This window comes from Malaclemys terrapin, chromosome 11 (genome assembly GCF_027887155.1).
Source record: "Malaclemys terrapin pileata isolate rMalTer1 chromosome 11, rMalTer1.hap1, whole genome shotgun sequence".
Lineage (NCBI taxonomy): Eukaryota > Metazoa > Chordata > Testudines > Emydidae > Malaclemys > Malaclemys terrapin.
Window position 1 is genome coordinate 64,490,679 of NC_071515.1, and position 12,247 is coordinate 64,502,925.

Below are 12,247 nucleotides of genomic sequence, written 5' to 3' on the forward strand. Positions count from 1 at the left end.
TGCGTCACTTGGAGAGTGGGATGGAGGGTTTCACACTCCTGAGTGATGTAAGTTAGATTGACATATGCAGTAGTGTAGATCTGCCTTTAGTCTCTCTATGCCTCAGTTCTCCAGCTGTAAAGTGGGGATGATGTGTCCCTGACTTGCAGGAGTGCAGAGAGAGTAAATACATTAAAATATGAGGCAGATACTAGTTAACGGGCATCATATAAATATGTTAGTTAAACAACCTGCTACTCTCCTGCTCAGAAATAAGATTTTAATTATGCTTGGAAGATTTTTTAATCAGTAAATGGCAATAAAATATATTTATTCTGCACACTAACCAATTAAAAATATTTCCATCAATAATGTGCTATATAATTTAAAAGGCAATATAACATTTGTTTTACAAATATTAAGATGTTTCTGAAGAAATAACATTTCCCATGATTTTTAATCACTTTAAAAACAATGGGCCAAATTTATTTCTGGTATCAATGAAGTTACATCAGTGATAATCTGGTCTATTTTAAAAGTTCATGCTTACATATATCTTTACGTATGGAGCAGAACCCATTCTTTCCTACAAATCTTTGTTTCCAGACTTCATCTGGTTGCAAATGCATAATTGTTTAAGAAAGAAAATGAATGAATGAAAATGAATTTTCCTGATAATGCTGAAAATCTTAGCATTTGCATGTGGGAGTTAGATAGGGTCTTAAAACTGGCCTCATGTTGGAGCTGTGGTTATAATGTTTTAGTGTCATATTTCCTCAGATCAAGGAACTGTGTTCATTATTCTTCATTGTTTCTACTTGTGTTACTAATGCTGATGATTTGTTTGAAAACATGTTAAACATTTTACAATTCTATTAAATTAGTCTGAGTCCAGACACCACTATTCCCTTTGCTGTTACACTGGATTAGCGCCTTCCATTCTAATTACTTGCCAAACTAGCTGATAAAAGGAGAAATTGGGAGCAGGTATCCTAAGGTATCTGTTCTATAAAGGATGATACTTCAGAAGGAAATTCGAAGTCTCCACTTTTCCTGACAGACATACTACAGTGCCTCACTTCCTGATGACTCTCTCTGGTTCCTGCCTTTGTGCATGAAAGGGCCTGTTTCAGAGACTGAGATAGAGAATACTTCTAGGATCAGGCCACAGCTCCAAAGCCCTGTCTAGGATAGACTATAGCAGCACCAATACTATGTTTACTGTATAAATTACTACTTATTATGAGTTAAACATTAAATAGGGCTACATTGATTTACAACAGCTGGCCTTTTTTGTTTGGATAACGTGGCCAGTATGAATGTTACTGTTTTCCATTCCTGCAAAATTCCATATTTGAAGTTACAAATACACAGTTGCATGAATTTTTAGCAGGCTTACAACCATTTATATTATGTAAGGCTCTGAAAACATGTAGATTCTCTTACTGATAGAAATGGAGGAGGAAACTGAAATTAAATTAATGCTGTCAAGGAAAACACCAAACATAGTGGGTTATTGATGTTTAATAAAAGGTTTGACTTGTCTGACTTTAATATTATCAGGACTTCTAAATATTTTTCTTCACAGCCAGGCTTTTCCTAATAACATGAGCGAAATAATGATATCTTATTTTTAAGAGACAAATGTCTGCTACAATATGGGTAGTGCGTCTTGGTGGCAGGACATCACTTATGCTCCATGATCTACGCTGGCTTCCTGTTGGTATTGGAATTGAATTGAAAAGGTCCTGTTTTCTATCTATAAAGCCCTAAAGGGGCTGAGACCATGCAACTTAAGAGACCACCTCTCTCTTTATGCCATAATGCCACAGTTGAGATCAGAGGAGGCTTTCAAGCTGACTCCTCCATTTAAAAGAGAAGGGATTGGCGGTTCATCATTCTTTGAGGGTCCCTCAGCTTAGGAACAAGCTTCTACTACTGGTCTGAAATAGCCTACATTTATTGATCTTCAGAACATGCTTCAAGACACATCTATTTCTGTAGGTTGCTGTGGTGGTGGGATTTTGAAAAATCGTATGTGGAGGAGAGGGGAGCTTGGTAATGGCAAGCTTAATGACTTCTTTGTTTCGGTTTTCACCAAGAAGGTTGGATGGCAATTGGATGTCTAACATAGTGAATGCCAGTGAAAATGAGGTAGGATCAGAAGCTAAAATAGGGAAAGAACAAGTTAAAAATTACTTAGACAAATTAGATGTCTTCAAGTCACCAGGGCCTGATGAAATGCATCCTAGAATACTCAAGGAGCTGACTGAGGAGATATCTGAGCCATTAGCGATTATCTTTGAAAAGTCATGGAAGATGGGAGAGATTCCAAAAGACTGGAAAAGGGCAAATATAGTGCCCATCTATAAAAAGGGAAATACAGACAACCCGGGGAATTACAGACCAATCAGCTTAACTTTAATACCCGGAAAGATAATGGAGCAAATAATGAAGCAATCAATTTGCAAACATCTAGAAGATAATAAGATGATAAGTAACAGTCAGCATGGATTTGTCAAGAACAAACAGTGTCAAACCAAGCTGATAGCTTTCTTTGGCAAGGTGACAAGCCTTGTGGATGGGGGGAAGCAGTAGACATGGTATATATTGAATTTAGTAAGAATTTTGATACAGTCTCGCATGACCTTCTCATAAACAAACTAGGAAAATGCAAACTAGATGGAGCTACTATAAGGTGGGTGCATAAATGGTTAGAAAACCACTCCCAGAGAGTCCTTATCAGTGGTTCACAATCATGCTGGAAGTGCATAATGAGTATTTTCTTTCTTCCAGTTTTCCTTTTTGAATAACAAATGTTCAAGTGCTTAGGATTATCACCTAAGTTGTATCCATTTTATAAATGGTTTTTATTTTTAACTTAATATAATGTGGATTTTGGACAGTAATCCAAGTTCATCCTATCCTTGATGGAAAGGACTAACTTAGCTGAGGGGGGAATGATTGTATCCTTTGCCTTTCTTAATCACTTTTATCTATTAATATAACTGATTTTTTAAAAACAGATTTACCTTTGGCCCTACGTGAATTTGGAAGCCCAGGGTTTAACTGTCTGGGAAGTGACAAAGGGGAAAAACAAATCTTACCACAGTCTTATTTGCAACTTCATTATTGAGCAGCTAGATCAGTGATTTTTAAAGAAGTGGATGCAGGAAAGCCCCAATTTAATGTGGCTTCCTTTTGAACCAATGCCCCATGGAAACAAAGCTCTGCATTGTTTTCCTTTTTCCTCCACTTTGGTTCTTTTCTGGAACTACTGATGGTGCCAGGTGGAACCCAGTAATTATGCATTTTAGGCAAAATTCCGTTTTGAGGATTGTTTGGGGAGGCTCTATATTCTAAGCGCTTGTCTCCACTTACTGAGGGGTTGACACGTGGTGATCAATCCACCAGGGGTCCATTTAGCGGGTCTAGCGAAGACCCGCTAAATTAACTGCCGATCACTCTCCTGTCCACTCCAGTTCTCCCCTGGAAGAGAAGTATAAGGTAAGTCGAAGGGAGAGTTTCTCCCATCAACCCAGTGCGGTGTAGACACCGCAATAAGTCAACCTAAGATATGTTGACTCCAGCAATATTATTAACGTAACTGGAGTTGCGTAACTTAGGTCGACTTAGCCCCCCGTAGTGTAGACCTGCCCTAGGATGTCAAGATTTTTTTTTAAGTTTCTTCATTTTTTGAGTCATTTATATTTCCCTAGGAGCCTTGTGATTTTTTTTCTCCTAATTGGCAAACCAATTTAAAACCACAGTATCCCATTCTGGAAAACCTACCTGCGGGAAGGAGGACTCAGCCAAGTTTGGATGTTGATGCAATAGAAATAGCAAGATAGTCACCACTATTCAGATAATCTAATTTATTACATTTATTTGCAAGCAATGGTGAAATTAGGAACTGATCTTTCTCCATTTTTGGAGAGTGTATGATACACCAAGAACACTGATATTTAATTCCCAATGGGGTGCCCTTTTTAAAATGTGTAAGTGTGTGTTTGATTCTTTTTATATTTGATTAGTGCATCTTGTGGGTGACTTGATAGGCAAGAATACAGAGTGATGTTTTTAAGGGTCTAAATATTACTAGGATGATCTGCACTTATTGTACTGCTTTGATTTGTCTTATCTTAAATAAATACAGCCAGTTAAAAATAAGTAAATAACCCCTACTTAGATAGCTTTTACTCCCTGTAGAAATTTCCTCCTTTCTTAGTAATATGACAGCACATGTAGAGTTGCCATTATTCATTGTTTAAAAGCAAGTAGTTTAAAATGCATTTTTCATGTTGTGCACCTAATGCTGATTTTCTTATTACTGTTTTCCTTTACCACTGCTAAGACACCTACCCTGGTTCCTTTCAGTGGTGGTTTGTACCAGGGAAGATGTACATAGTCCCTCCAAGGTAGTAATCCTTTTATAAAGCTCTAGTTGCATTCATTCCTCTAAATAGAAATATAGAATTGTTGACTTCTTTGACTGCGGTCCGTGACATTCTCTGTGAGCAGTGCTGAAAGAATAGCTTGTTCCATTCTCTTCCTCCTCCCTCTTTGGAAATGACATTCTTTGCCATCAACAATAATTTTCAATGATAGGAGGAAGACCTGTAAAAAAAATGCCTAGGAAACTATAATTATACATTCTGAGCCTGAACATTTGCTGTGTTGCACCTTTTTGTAGCTCTTTACATAGGGTAAAGAGAAAAATGAATGCATTAGAATAATAGCCTTGTATACCTACTTTACAGGGATGTAACTGACTGAACAATGTGCATGGCAATGGGGAATCAGGTTCAATGTTTTCTTCGTTTTAACTCATAGATGTGTCTGAGAAATATTATAGAAACTCATATCCAGGAATAGATTTTAAATCAGGTTTTTCTTCATCAGCATGTATAAGACTCCAAGAAAATAACACATTTTTAGAACTCAGTTTATGTCAGGAGACCGGGTCATAAATGGTCATGCCCAGTGCTTGTAGCAGGAATCGCTCGTAGGGGTCCGAGTCCAAGTGCCAGACCCGAGAGTCGAGGCAAAGCCAGGAATCAGAGCTGAGAGACAGAAGCAGATTACCTGTAGTCAGGGAAGGCAGGAGCAGGGCTGGTTCCAAGGCAGGAACAAGATTGGGACAGGACTGGAATAAGAGAGGGTCTCGGCTGGAGCCATGCAGGAGCAAGGCTTGGAGTGAGGTGAACACAAGGAGGCAGAGAATCCTCAGGTGTGTATGTTGAGCTGCCTCTGATCCTTTGTAGATGCTGGGCTTAAAAAGAAGTCACCTCACTGCCTTAGCCAATCAAATGGTTCTATGGCCCAGCTGCGCTCATTGAATGCCTGACAACTGGGCAGAAATGCATGTTATCCTTAATAAAAATGGGTCTTATTCTGCTGCCACTGATATGGATGTAACACCATTGGGTTGGTTGCCCTGGTATAATTGACAATAAAATTTGAGCAATCCCCTCCCATGTGGGTATTCCAATCTTCTAAGATGTGTATCTTGCCAATCTATGTCCCAGCTTCCAAGCACTCAAGAAGTGTTTCAACTTTTTCAGTAGTCTCATTCCTTGTTGGAAGAGAAATAAGGATGCAGAATCAGAATATTAATTCTTCATATGTTTTTATTAAAATATGCATGTTATTCATGATAATACTTTGACCAAGAACAGACAAAACAGCACCATGGATTATGCAGCATCTTTGTCAAGAACTCCAGCAAAGCAGCTCTGTTCAAATTTACACCTGTGCTCCTTCTAACATCCAAACTGCCTTCAATTGCTTTGATAAACTTGTAAGCCCTAACTACCTCCAAAGCACACTAGAATTCCTTTTCTGAGGACGTGTTAGTTAATTGCTATGGGATAAATCCCATCTGTAAATACACTGTTAATGATTCCCCCATGTTGAGGGAATCTTTACACTATTCACTCTGCCCCCACATAGGTGTAGGGGATGAGGAGTGGTATGCTTAGTTGGGTGGAGAGAGGATTATACTATAGATACTCTAAATTACACCGGGGCCATCCCTTCAGCATTAGGATTGTGAGAGTTGTAGAACTGACATTATTCCCTCTTTATCTTCTAGCCTTGGTGCGTGCTGCACTGCACCTGAGGAATGAGCCTGAAATCTGTATTTCTAATTTAAACAACCCAGGTACTGCATATTTGAAATGCACTTCAGCTTCTAAGCTGATGCTAGTAGGTGAATCAACTGCTAACAATTGTCTAATGTTTCACTTATGTGCTTTAAAATATTGAATTTTTAAACCAACCCCATGGAGAGCTGGAGGCACCTTAAATATGAATGGTTTAAATGAATTAATGGTCATATTCTTACTACATCTGTTGGAATAGGTTGCCTAATCCTGCATTTGGATGCTCAGGTCAGGACAAAGTTATGATTTGGTGGGATTTGGATATTCTGTTCAGGTGCCAGTGTCTGAATACTTAAATATTGTTCCCATAGCTGTGCTGAGACTTACTTGAGTTGAATTATTCTAAAGAAACCCCAGAGTAAAGGTTTTTAACTCAGATGCACTTTTCTAGAACAGACAGACATCAGGAGCTAACTTATATCTGAATGCTAAAGGATTCACAATTTCCATCTTGAACTAAAGGTAAATGTAATAGACTATTGACTATGGCTACTAAATAAAATACTGTAATCCCTAATGGAACACTTTTATTAAGATTTTTACAAAATGTGCACTCAAGCTGTATAGTTTTTAATGAATCCCTGGATGGATCTGTTTCTTTTTCCTCATTTAAGCCCTGGATTTTTTATATTATCATCATTTATTATTTTGTAAATTAATGATGAACAAGGACAAGTCCTCAGAAAAAAATCATATAGCTGTAATCTGGGCATTTTATTTTTGATCTGTAGATGTCATTGACACCAATATATTTTAAAACAGAAGTCAGACTAAATCATGACATAACCAGCTGATTAAGCATAGCTTCAAAGTGCTTAATATATAAACATACATATAATTTCCATCACCTAAAACTATTTTGGCATCAGTGTGATGGCCCTACTGTACTTTTGCAAATTACTTTGTCTTCTTTCAGCTTTGCAATTCCTCTTGTCAATGGCATGTCACTGATAATGTCACTTTTAACAGTGATTGTGTGAATACTTGGAATTACTGATAATTTCCAGAGACACTGTCCTTCAGATAAAGAAAAAATGGATTCACCCGCACACACACACACGTCTTACAGTGACTGATTTTTGTAGAAAATGGGTTTTTTGTGTGTTAAATACAAGGGCTTTTCTCCAGAGAGAAAACTGTACACCAAGGTTAGAAATGTATAAAAAGATCTTATTCTTAAAATAAACTCACATTGGAAGGTACAGGACAGAATATCCTTGCAAATCCTCAAAAACGTTTAATTTTACAGTATGTAATTAAGTTCAGTTTAAGCATACAATAAAGTGATTTTTTTTTAAAATATAGCATTGTATATAAGCAATGAAGATAATATACTATGTCACAATTGCTGCACTTCTTTTGCATTTTGCAATAGAAGAAAACAGATATTGACATCTGTTGAAGGTCTTTTTATCGGACAGATAAATATCGACTAAACTGAAGTTACTGTCAATGTTAGAACCCAAGGGTCAAAAATAAGTATATTTTCAGTGAGAGAAAAAGAAGGAGAGCCAGAGAAAGAAAGACGAAAAGCTTATAGCTTGCCATAGATTTCCCCCCCCCCACACCCCACCAAGGTAGTTAAAAGGCCAGTCATGATGTTTGATAGCTATAAGCTAGTGATCTAAAATTTTTTAACTTTCATCCCTTCTAAAATTTGAGCTAATATTTACAGTCCCCTAGCTCCTTCTTCAGGGTTAAAAATCATTTTCAATTTGTTAGATCCAGCTGCTTGTTTTGAGCTAGTGCAATCTGTTCTTAAAAATCAAAGTGTGTCCTGAAATGTTGTGGCCTTTAAGGCAGCCTGTGAACATTACGGTACATACATTTGCATGACTTTTGCTCTCAGAAAATAACTTTGTGTGACATGAGGGTTATGCAGATTTTTGGCCAGGTGCTCTGAGAAAATGTGAGTGTGCAAAATGAAGAATGACAGCTTTCACTTTTTTATAACAGGCAATTATATCCCTAAAGTCCATTATTGTGCAGTGACAATTTAGGCCCATTTGTGAGAGAGATGGTAATTTCCTGCAATATCCTTGAAAGACCTTAATGTATTAAGCTTATATATTATTGTGAAGGTTAACTGCTCTTGGGGGCAGATGTGAAAGATATAAGACCTGGGAGTTCAAAAGTCTATACTGAAAATGTGCCAGACATGTATGGACTATTAGGACAATGAATGTTAACTGGATTTCCTGGGGAACCCCTAAGAAAAACTTAATGCAAATTCCCTGGCCCAGCCTAGATCTCTGGTAGGTTTTAGTCCTTCAAAACCCAGAGCTGGGTTTTCCTCCTGGTTACAAATTCAGATTCTGTCTCAGATGCAGAACCCTGACTGGGCAGATCAGCCATTTCTTTATACAGTTCAGGCCTTTGATTTTTGTCTGCCTATTACCTGCTACCGAAGGTAATGACCCTTTCCTCGGGGTGTAGCTTCAAGAGGCTGGAGTTGGGGAATCTGCATTAACCATTGCCTAGAGATTCTCCAGGGTATCAACTGAGATACCATGTCAGTCTCAATTTTTTTCAAATAGAGGGAATTAAGGCGCCCCCATTCAGTAAAGCACCTAAGCACTTAAGTATATCACTGTTCAGCAAAGCACTTAAGCATATGCTTAACTTTAGGTGTGTGGTAACGTCTCACTTATTTCAGTGGGAGTTAAGCACATACCTAAGTGTTTTGCTTAATAGTGATGGACTGTTGAGTCACGGAGTAAAACCTGATGATCTGGCCCAGATATTGTTGGAGGGAAAAGGAAATGAGCTTCTCTCTTCACACTCTTTGAAGAAGCTCCTTGCACACAGGAAATAATCTTTTGTTTCAGGGAGGTTAGGAGGCAACTAGGTTAGCTGGAGGATAGCTGCTCTTCTCTAACATTCATCCTCACACCTGTGAAGATCTCCAGGTTAGGATAATGCTCGCACCTGCCTTTTCCTTATGTGCATGCCTCACCTACCTATTCAACCCCCTTAAGGGGTTTTAGGGCAGCCCCCAACTGAGAAACATGCTAAGGCCAGCATCTAGGCAGCAATTTCAAATCAGTGGCCATCCATGTTCATGTGTGATCCTCTGTAGATATCTAACCACCAACATCTCAGTACATTTGTGGATTATGATCTGTGTCCGTTCTTCAAGGGTAAAATCAGTTCCAAAGTTTTAAACAACATTTCTCTCTTACCCAAATGTGGCCCCCAATATTTCTAACAGGACTAGCTTTCCCACTATTACCACTCTTTTTCTTAACTAGTTCACAGCTAATTTGGTTGATAATTCATATAAAAAGGCTATGTCAGACTCCTCATCACATGCTGCATGAACCCTTAAGTATCTTTCCTACCCCTTGTCACCCTCTTTATTCAACAAAAGTGATAAAATGACTCCTGAGCTCAAAAATGCTACGTTGGCCTTAAAGCAAATATGAAGTATGATAACCTTGTCAAAATCTACTGTGATTTCCTACACAACTTCATAGTAATTATGACAATTAAAAATGAAAACAGAAGAAAATTGGTGTAAGTCTTTTAGCAAGCAATCCAAATATTACATATAGATCCGTTTAAGGAACTTTGGATTTCGATTTTGGAAACTCCAGGGTTGCTTTAGTTTTGGATTCAGAGCCTATAGGAACATTACTTTCCAAGTTGCCAGGTTGATCTGTGCCTCTTAAAATACTAATTTACTTCTTTTGAATAATTCACATCCTGCTTCTAGGAATTGCATGCCCGTTGGGTCATGGGCATCAACAATTTTCTTCAACTGGGTACCAGAAAAAAAGTTTGAAAACCACTGCTCTAGACTGTATTGGGACAACCTTAAACTCTGCCTCCACAAGGGCATATCTGCTGACACACAGGTTCAGACCATGAGTGATATCATAGCTCTCATCACTAGCAACCCTCATGTACTAGTCAAAACATGTCTGTCCCTAGTCAGCCACATGGTCTCATGCACTCCACCTTCAGTGCCTTCAAGCTTGGCTACAGTTGGTATACTCCCCAAGCTGCTGTTCCATGAACCTCATGGTGACAGTCTTGATCAAGGTACTGTACTCCCTCTTATGGTGGACAAATCCACCTCACACATGTTTGGGGGTCTCCTTTTTCCACTCCCCTCCGGACAGAACCATCATTATAGCTGCATCCCTGCTAGGTTGGGGAGTACATATGAACAACTAACACAGCTCAAGGGCCATGGGCAGCTTGAGAATCCAGGATACACATCAGTACTATGAGCAGTACGGAGGGCGTGAATCCTTTCTTCCATTCATCCTCTCTCCCCATATCCTTATACTGTCAGACAACACTATCAATGAGCAAGGGGGAGTGATATTGGTCTCCCTGGGTGCAGAAGCAGTCAATCTCTGGCATTGGTGTATCAACAGTCACATCACCCTATCAGCAGCCTAGCTTTCAGGAAAGTTGAATGTGTTCACAGACTCCTTCAGAAGACACTTTGCAATTGACCTCAAGGGGAACTTCATGACATTGTACTGCACAACATTTTCATTCTATGGGAAATCCCAACCAGAGATTTATTCGCTTCTCAAACAAACAACAAACACACCACATATTGCTCCAGATAAGCTCTAGGTCATTACTTCCAGAGCAATGCTCTGCTTCTTTCCTGGTCAGATCGGTTCAATTATGGCTTCCCTCCACTGCTGCTTCTGGCAGGAGTCCTATACAAGATCCGACAAGACAGCGAAAGGGTCATCTTGATTGCCCCTTTCTGGCCCAAACAGTTCTGGTTCCCCAATCTCTTGTGCATGTAATCCTACTCACCAATTACCTCCTGATGTTCCCCGAGCTCATGACAAACTGAAAAAGCAAGTTCAAACACCCCAATCCATGACCGCTCCACATGTTACTTGGAAGGGCATCATCCCTAGAACATTTGTGCTCCTCAGCCATACGCGACATCCTCTCTAATAGCAGAAAGGACTCCACTAGGAAATGTTACCTAGCTAAATGGAAAGGTTTCTCATCTTGGACACAGCAAGGAGGCATCGTACCAGAGCCTGAAGATATTCCGCTCATCTTAGACTAATCCTATGTTTAAAGACACCAGATCTTTACGAGTGTACTTAGTGGAGATGGTACATACTTCCCACCTAATCAGGGCTACTCAGTTTCTTCACACCTACTAACCAATAGATTCTGTAGATGCTTAATAAGGACTTTCCCACTTACTCAGAAGATTCCAACCTAATGGAACTTGAATCTCATTTTTTCAGCACTAAGAGACACCCCCCCCTTTGCTCCATGTCCCTCCATGAAAGTTGTCATTCTTGTAGTTATCACGTCCGTGAGAAGGGTTGGCGATCTGGGAGCCATGATGGCAGACCCTCGCTACGCTGTATTCCATATAGATAAAGATTTTCTGCATCTACATCCAAAATTTATTCCTAAAGTAGTTTTGGAATTTCACCTTAATGAATCCATTCACTTACCTGTAAACCACACACTGAAGAACAAAAAGTACCCTCCCTCAACATTCAACAAGCCTTGGTCTTTTACCTGCTGAGAACAAAATCAATCAAAAAATCCCTGAGGCTGTTTGACACTATACGAGAGAAAGAGTCTGAGGGCATACCATCTCCACCCAGAGATTCTCCAAATGGATATCTGGCTGAATTCTACTCTGTCGGCTCTCCAGCCTTCCCTGCACAAGGGAGTACAAGCTCATTCCACTAGATCACACACAACTATGCCATCTTTTCAGGAGGCACCCCTTCTGGACATCTGTAAAGCAGCCACATGGAGCTCCATTCATATGTTTGCAAGACATTTTGCTGTGATATAGGACTTGGCTGCTGATGTCTCCTTCGAGATGTCAGTTTTCTGCTCAACCCTACTGTCCATGTCCTCTCACCTTCTCCCACTAAGGTACTACTTGTCAATCACCCACAGTGGAATACAATAGGGACCATCACTCAAAGAAGAATAAGAAGAGGAAGTTACTTACATGTAACTGGAGTTTTTTTGAGATGTGTGGTCCCTTTCTGTATTCCACTACCTGCCCTCCGTCCCTTCTACATTGAATCCTGTCTGATTCGAAGTAGAGAAGGAACTGGAGAGGTGGCCAGTGCTCTGTGCCCTTT